Raw genomic sequence first — 8,924 nt, forward strand, 5'->3', positions numbered from 1 at the left:
CTGTAATTTGTTATGCTTTTCATGTTATATGTTTGTTTTCCATATCATATGTGTTTTGTGTACATGGTAATAGGTCCACTGTATTTGTCCCCGCAGACGCTGCCATGCGTCTGAGTTGTCCTAGGACCCTTCCGGCTTGCCGACAGTGGATGTGATGTGGCTACCAGAAGTGGGGCGGTCACTGGCGCTGGACATGGCAGGCGGTGTATGGACTTCTGCCACATGGGTGCATCTATTTAGGTAAGTGTTTTGTACTTGCCCTGTTGTTGTTACTCGTTCCCTGAAGATGGATTCAAACGTCAGAAACACGCAGTGTGGATTCATTCTTTTTGGAAGCCCGCTTTGAGCGCCAAGTCTTGGTCTAGTTATCCATTTGTGTTTATCAGTGCAGCATTTATTTGGAATACTCAGAGTGCCTTTCTGGTATGTGTGTCTGTGTAAATGATTGTGTGTGTGCATGTGTGTACTATATATATATATATATATATATATATATATATATATTAGGGGTGTGCACCGGCCACTTTTCGTGTTTTGTGTTTTGGTTTTGGATCTGGATCTTTCTTCGTGTTTTGGATCTGGATTGGTTTTGCCAAAACCACCCTTCCGTGTTTTGGGTTCTCGGTTTTGTGTTTTAGATCTGTATTTTTTTGAAAAAAAGCATAAAAACAGCTAAAATCACAGAATTTGTAGGTTTTTCTGCTCCTATGCTATTATTAACCTCAATAACCTTAATTTCCACTCATTTCCAGTCTATTCTGAACACCTCACATCTCACAATAGTGTTTTTATGTCCAAAAGGTTGCACCGAGGTAGCTGGATGACTATGCTAAGCGACACGAGTGGGCGGCACAAACACGTGACCCATCTAGGCGTGAAACTGCAGTGGCAGACAGGATGGCAGTTTGAAAAACTAGGCCCCAAACTGTACATAATGCAAAGAAAAAAAAGAGGTGTAAGATGGAATTGTCCTTGGGCCCTCCCACCAACCCTTATGTTGCATAAACAGGACATGCACACTTTAACAAACCAATCATTTCAGCGCCAGGGTCTGCCACACAACTGTGGCTGAAATGATTGGTTCGTTTGGGCCCACACAAAACAAGCTGGCAATTAATGTGTCCCTGCACAAACTGGCTCTACGGAGGCAAGATGTCATCCTCATCCTCCTCATCCACCGATTCCTCACCCTCTTCATTGTGTACATCCTCATCCTCACAAAGTATTAACTCGTCCCCACTTGAATCCACCACCACAGGTCCCTCTGTACGTTCTGGAGGCTGGTCTCCCTGGAAGAGCTGATAATTCATTTTGATGAACATAATCTTCTCCACATTCTGTGGAAGCAACCTCCTACGCCTTTCGCTGACAAGGTTCCCGGCTGCACTAAACACTCTTTCGGAGTACACACTGGAGGGGGGGCAACTCAGGTAAAATAGAGCCAGTTTGTACAGGGGCCTCCAAATTGCCTCTTTTTCCTGCCAGTACAGGTATGGACTGTCTGACATGCCTACTTGGATGCTGTCACCGATGTAATCCTCCACCATTCTGTCAATGGTGACAGTATCATATGCAGTGACAGTAGACATGTCAGAAATTGTTGCCAGGTCCTTCAGTCCAGACCAGATGTCCAAACTTGGTCCTGCCTGCCCTGCATCACCGCCAGCGGGTTGCTTAGGATACCTAAGTTTTTTCCTGGCAGCCCCAGTTGCGGGAGAAAATGAAGAAGGAGCCGTTGACATGTCACGTTCCGCTTCAGCTGACAGTGTGTTCACCAGCAGGTCTTTGCACCTCTGCAGGCTTGTGTCGGCCGGAAAGAGAGACACCACATGGGCTTTAAACCTAGGATCGAGCACGGTGGCCAAAATGTAGTGGTCTGATTTCAACAGATTGACCACCCTGGAATCCTGGCAAAGCGAATGAAGGGCTTCATCCACAAGTCCCACATGCCGAGCGGAATTGCTCCATCTTAGCTCCTCCTTCACTTTCTCCAGCTGCTTCTGCAAAAGCCTGATGAGGGGAATGACCTGACTCAAGCTGGCAGTGTCTGAACTGACTTCACGTGTGGCAAGTTCGAAGGGCTGGAGAACCTTGCACAACACGGAAATCATTCTCCACTGCGCTTGAGTCAGGTGCATACCCCCTCCTTTGCCTATGTCATAGGTGGATGTATAGGCTTGTATGGCCTTTTGCTGCTCCTCCATCCTCTGAAGCATATAGAGGGTTGAGTTCCACCGCGTCACAACCTCTTGCTTCAGGTGATGGCGGGGCAGGTTCAAGAGTGTTTGCTGGCGCTCCAGTCTTCGGCACGCAGTCGCTGAATGGCGAAAGTGGCCAGAAATTTTTCGGGCCACCCAAAGCGTCTCCTGCACGCCCCTGTCGCTTTTCAGAAAATTCTGCACCACCAAGTTTATTGTGTGAGCAAAACATGGGACGTGCTGGAATTTGCCCAGATGTAATGCCCGCACAATATTGGTGGTGTTGTCAGATATCACAAATCCCCAGGAGAGTCTAAGTGGGGTAAGCCACTGGGCGATGATTTCCCTCAGTTTCTCTAAGAGGTTGTCGGCGATGTGCCTCTTACTGAAACCGGTGATACACAGCGTAGCCTGCCTTGTAACGAGCTGGCATTTCTGAGATGCTGCTACTGGTGACGCTGCTGCTGTTGCTGTGTAAGGTGATACATCTACCCAGTGGGCTGTCACAGTCATATAGTCCTTAGTCTGCCCTGTTCCACTTGTCCACATGTCCGTGGTTAAGTGGACATTGTGTACAACAGCATTTTTCAGGACACTGAGGACACTTTTTCTGACGTTTCTGTACAGTCTCGGTATCGCCTGCCTAGTGAAGTGCAATCTAGACGGGATTTGGAACCGGGGACACACTACCCCATCAATTGTCTAAATCCCACTGCACTAATGGCATATACCGGACGCACGTCTAACACCAACATAGCAGTCAAGGCCTCAGTTATACGTTTTGCTTCAGGATGACTGCTGTCATACTTCATCCTCCTCGCTAAGGACTGTTGGAGCGTCAATTGTTTAGTAAAAGTAGTGGTGTTCCTACTTCCTCTCTGGGATGATGAACGACTCCCAGCAGCAGCAACAGCAGCAGCGGCAGCAGTAGGCGTAGCAATGCAGGATCCTCCGGAGGAATCCCGGATAGGAGAGTCAGTCATGCCAGTGACATGGCCTGCAGGACTACTTCCGATCCTGACTAAGGAGGAAATTGACGAGGAGGGAGTTGACGGTGTGGTTTGCAGGCGCTTGGATACAACAGGACAACGGGATTTAGGTGTCCCTGGACTGCTTACGGTCTTAGCCAAAGTTTCTGAACTTGACAGTAACTTTTTATGAACGCGCTGCAGGTGCCGTATAAGGGAGGATGTTCCTAGGTGGTTGACGTCCCTACCCCTACTTATTTCACCTTTACATATGGTACATATGGCAAGACAGTTGTTGTCCGGATTTGGATAGAAATATTGCCAGACCAAAGAGGTGGAATGTTTGGTTTCTGCCCAGGCATGACCGTGATGGGCTTTTTCATCCCACGGACAACAACTGTCTCCCCCGGAGCCTGATTTAAACAAACCACATCACCATCAGAATCCTCCTCGCCAACTTCCTCCTCAGCTCCAGCTACACCGGTATCCTCATCCTGTTGTACTTCAACAGTGACATCTTCAATTTGCATATCAGCAAGTGGACTGTGGGTGCTCCTTTCAGCACTTGCAGGGGGCGTGCAAATGGTGGAAAGAGCCACCTCTTCCCATCGAGTGCTGGGAAGGTCAGGCATCGCAACCACCACCACACTTGGACTCTCCTTGGGGATTTGTGATATCTTCTTAGAAAGCACAGTTCTTCGCTGTGCTTTTGCCAGCTTAACTCTTTTGATTTTTTTAGTGGGAGGAGGGCTTCCATCGTCATGTGAAGCTGAACCACTAGTCAAGAACATACTAGGGATCGACCTTAGCCGTTCCTTGCCACTCCGTGTCGTAAATGGCATGTTGGCAAGTTTACGTTTCTCTTCAGATGATTTAAATGTTTTTTTCAAGGTCATTTTCCTGAACTTTGTCATTTGGGATTGTATGTGCCCTCTATTATGACATTGGGCCTCGGTCTTGGCAGACGACGTTGATGGCATGTTATCGTCTATGTCATGACTAGTGGCAGCAGCTTCAGCACTAGGAGGAAGTGGTTCTTGATCTTTCTCTATTTTATTTTTATCGGAGAAAGTTTGGTCCTCCATTTATGTTATATCGATTTGATATATATGTGCGGCTAAACACAGAAAATATTTTTTTATTTTTGCTGGAGAGTAGTGCACTTTGTGGGTTACACCAGCCTTTAAGAAATGAGCCAGCCGGCTCTTTACTTATGGGACACAGGCGCACGCTTGGCGCTGCTCCTTTGTTGATGCACGTGCGGCTACTGCGCACACAATTCACAAACACAGAAATTTTTTTTTTTTTGTTTGGATTGTACTTTGGGGGTTACAGCACCCTTTAACGGTCAAGCCAGCCGGCCCTTTACTTATGACACAGGCGCACGCTTGGCACTACTTTGTTGATGCACGTGCGGCTACTGCGCACACAATTCACAAACACAGAAAATAATTTTTTTTTTGGTTTGGACTGGAGTGTACTTTCGGGGGTTACAGCACCCTTTAATGGTCAAGCCAGCCGGCCCTTTACTTATGACACAGGCGCACGCTTGGCACTACTTTGTTGATGCACGTGCGGCTACTGCGCACACAATTCACAAACACAGAAAATTTTTTTTTTTTTGGTTTGGACTGGAGAGTACTTTGGGGGTTACAGCACCCTTTAACGGTCAAGCCAGCCGGCCCTTTACTTATGACACAGGCGCACGCTTGGCACTACTTTGTTGATGCACATGCGGCTACTGCGCACACAATTCACAAACACAGAAAATAATTTTTTTTTTGGTTTGGACTGGAGTGTACTTTCGGGGGTTACAGCACCCTTTAACGGTCAAGCCAGCCGGCCCTTTACTTATGACACAGGCGCACGCTTGGCACTACTTTGTTGATGCACGTGCGGCTACTGCGCACACAATTCACAAACACAGAAAATATATTATTTTTTTAGCACTTGGGGGGAGCACCCCTGATGGACACAGCACCCCCTGGACAACACTACAGCACCCCTTTAGGACTGGGACACTGCACAGGACTTTGGAGTGGACACAGCCCCTATGGAGAACTGACTGCACAACACAGTCCAGCCAGCCCCTATGGACTTTGAAGTAGTGGACAACAGCAGCACTACACTACACTACACTACACAGCCCTAACTCCCACCCTCCCTCTTCACTGTCCACAGCCGAGTGAGAAAATGGCGCCGACGCGGGTACCTTATATAGGATCCAAAACCCGCGAGACTCGGAAGGCGGGATGATGACGTTTTGCCTCGATTTCAGATCCGAGCCAGGCGGGAAAAGTCGAGCCTGACTCGGATCGGACTCGGATCGGGGGGGCTCGGGGGGGTTCGGATTTCAGAAATCCGAACCCGCTCACCCCTAATGTATATATATATATATATATACACATATATACAGTCATGTGCATAAATATTGGGACATTTACAGAATTTTCATATTTTGGCCTCTATTCACCACCACAGTGGCTTTGAAATGAAACAAACAAGATGTGCTTTAACTGCAGACTTTCAGATTTAATTTGAGGGTAATTACACCCAAATCAGGTTAACGGTGTAGGAATTACAACGGTTTCTATATGTGCCTCCCATTTTTTAAGGGGCCAAAAGTAATGGGACAAACTAAACAATCCTAAATCTAACTTTCACTTTTTAATACTTTGTTGCAAATCCATTGCAGGCAATTACAGCCTGAAGTCTGGAATGCATACACATCACCAGATGCTGGGTTTCATCCCTGGTGATGCTCTGCCAGGCCTCTACTGCAAATGTCTTCAGCTCCTGCTTGTTCTTGGGGCATTTTCCCTTCAGGTTTGTCTTCATCAAGTGAAATGCATGCTCAATCGGATTCAGGTGCCCATGCCATACATGCTCATGCCATGACACTACAACCACCATGCTTCACTGATGAGGTGATATGTTTTGGATCATGAGCAATTCCTTTACTTCTCCATACTCTTCTCTTCCCATCACTCTGGTACAAGTTGATCTTTGTCTTATCTGTCCATAGGATGTTGTTCCAGAACTGTAATGGCTTTTTTAGATGTTGTTTGGCAAACTCTAATCTGGTCTTCCTGTTTTTGAGGCTCACCAATGGTTTACATTTGTGGTGAACCCTCTATATTCACTCTCTTGATTGTTGACTTTGACACATATACACCTACCTCCTGGAGAGTGTTCTTGATTTGGCCAACTGTTGTGAAGGGGTTTTTCTTCACCAGGGAAATAATTCTTCTGTCATCTACCACAGTTGTTTTCCGTGGTCTTCCGGGTCTTTTGGTGTTGCTGAGCTCTCCGGTGCGTTCTTTCTTTTTAAGAATGTTCCAAACAGTTGATTTGGCCACACCTAATGTTTTTGCTATCTCTCTGATGGGTTTGTTTTGATTTTTCAGCCTGATGATGGCTTGCTTCACTGATAGTGACAGCTCTTTGGATCTCATATTGAGAGTCGACAGCAACTGATTCCAAATGCAAATGTCACACCTAGAATCAACTCCAGACCTTTTACCTGCTTAATTGATAATGAAATAACGAGGGAATAGCCCACACCTGTCCATGAAATAGCTTTTGAGTTGATAGTCCCATTACTTTGGGCCCCTTAAAAAGTGGGAAGCACATATAGAAACCGTTGTAATTCTTCACCGTTCACCTGATTTGGATGTAAATACCCTCAAATTAAATCTGAAAGTCTGCAGTTAAAGCACATCTTGTTTGTTTCATTTCAAAGCCATCGTGGTGGTGAATAGAGGCCAAAATATGAAAATTCTGTCAATGTCCCAATATTTATGCACCTGACTGTATATACATACACAGTATATATATACAGTCAGGGCCGGATTAATAATGGGGTGGGTGGAGCTGCAGCTTCAAGCCCACCATGGAAATAGGCCCACAGGATCCACTGCAGACAGTACTGAGAGGGAAAATAAAAAACCCTGTAAACACTGTCTGCACTGCACTGAATTCTGACAACATGACTGTCTGTATTGCAGACAGTGAACTAGGATACGAATCCCGGACCATTCACACCCTCCCCCCCTCTGCCGTCCAAAGCCGCGCCCCCGGACAGAAAAGCTCCGCCCCTGGCTTTCCAAATATCCTCTCTGTGCAGTTCAAACCTCCGCCCCCATGCTCCCGAAACTCCGCCCCCATGCTCCCGAAGCTCCGTCCCAGGTCCTGCTTAACCAACCCGGCCTGGGTCGCCCACCATAGTTGTGTGTCCCCCAGGTGACCAGAAGCTCGGGTCCTGACTCCCCGGGTCATCTAAAGCTGCCTTCCTCTGCAACTGGGCTGATACAGCTGGCCCTGGAAATTATGAGGCTGAGGTGGAGCGCAGAGGCTGAGCTGCCTTGCACAGGAGGGAAGGCACCTGTCACCAGCTTAAAAACAGCATGCATAACCAGGTCAGTGTAATGCCTACCACCTATGTATGTGATTATCTATGTGTGTGTATGTATGTATGTATGTATGTATGTGTGTGTGTGTATGTATGTATATATGTATTTATATAGTGTGTGTATGTATGTGGGCAACAAACTGTCAAGAAGGGAGATGTTTTGGATATTTCAGCTTAACACTATGGCCCCGACTGGTTTCAACGAGAGTTATGAAATTGCCCCTTTCCTGTAAGAGGATGAGTTGGTTAACTGGCGATGGCTTTGAAGTATCTACAACCTTACCATTGCAATTATGCCCAATCTCGTCTGATCTTGGAAGCTAAGCACAATTGGGCTGGGTCAGTACTTGGATGGGGGACCTCCTGGGAATACCCAGTGTTGTAGCTACAAATATCCCCAGTAGAGCAAATGGCCACTCAGTCCGTTAACAGAGTATGGGCACATCATAACTCGTGAAGCATGAAAGAATCACTCAAGCAACTAATAATCTACAGTATGGTCTTCTTGGACAGTTACCTGTTTTTCAAGCCCCAGTTCATCAATGGACAATTTTTTCTATATACTTTTTCATGTTTTAAGAAAATTTATTGGATATATGGTGATATGCATGGTCAAATAATATCATATATAGATTTCTTTGGTTTAGCCGATCATTTCCATACTAAACCTTCCCTTTTATTAACTGCTGGTTTTTAATTTATTTATTTATTAATTTATATGTCCATTCAATATAGTGGCCGGTAAAATGTTCTCCCTTTTTATTATTAGTATTCACGACTACAACATAATGGTGACCCTACAAATGCCCTGATTGATGAAGACTGGGTGATTTTTCCGTCTCCTACGCAGGCGCAAAACAGACTCTGACAAATAGCACATTGTCAGTCTTTTGAGGCGGAAGCCACTTTATCTAACAGAAGAAGCACACCACGCATGCGCTACACGCACCCTGGGAGAAGCCATAGAGGCACTGAGAGATAGCTGGGACGACGTGACAGTGAATGGGAGAGAGTGGAGGCAGATGTGATGCAAGAGGTGGGCGGAAGTGACGCGACAGAGAACATAAGCTGGCAAATGAATGTGAGAACTACAGAGCCTATTGCTACATGGTTTGGCTGCAGGAACCAATGTAACATATAAGAAAATTAAATAGGAACACATAAAACATAAAGTTGTAACAGAGTAACAATTTGGAGCACGCTGCTGGATGCCGGAAACCGGAAGTGACGTCACTCGCGGGTGAAACGAGGGAATGGAGTCCTGTTTGAGAAAGGGGTATAAATAGTGATAACCCCAGACCATCAGTACCCCTTGATGAAGTCCATGTATGGATGAAACGCGTTGGT

The 8,924-nt window shown here is 46.3% G+C and overlaps 1 pseudogene; it reads left to right on the top strand.

Moving 5' to 3' along the window:
* The first annotated feature begins 7,846 nt into the window (after positions 1-7,846).
* On the top strand, positions 7,847-7,965 carry LOC148532209 (5S ribosomal RNA; annotated as a pseudogene).
* The last annotated feature ends 959 nt before the right edge of the window (positions 7,966-8,924 follow it).

This window comes from Taudactylus pleione, unplaced genomic scaffold (assembly GCF_031769625.1).
Source record: "Taudactylus pleione unplaced genomic scaffold, aTauple2 ptg000081l, whole genome shotgun sequence".
Lineage (NCBI taxonomy): Eukaryota > Metazoa > Chordata > Amphibia > Anura > Myobatrachidae > Taudactylus > Taudactylus pleione.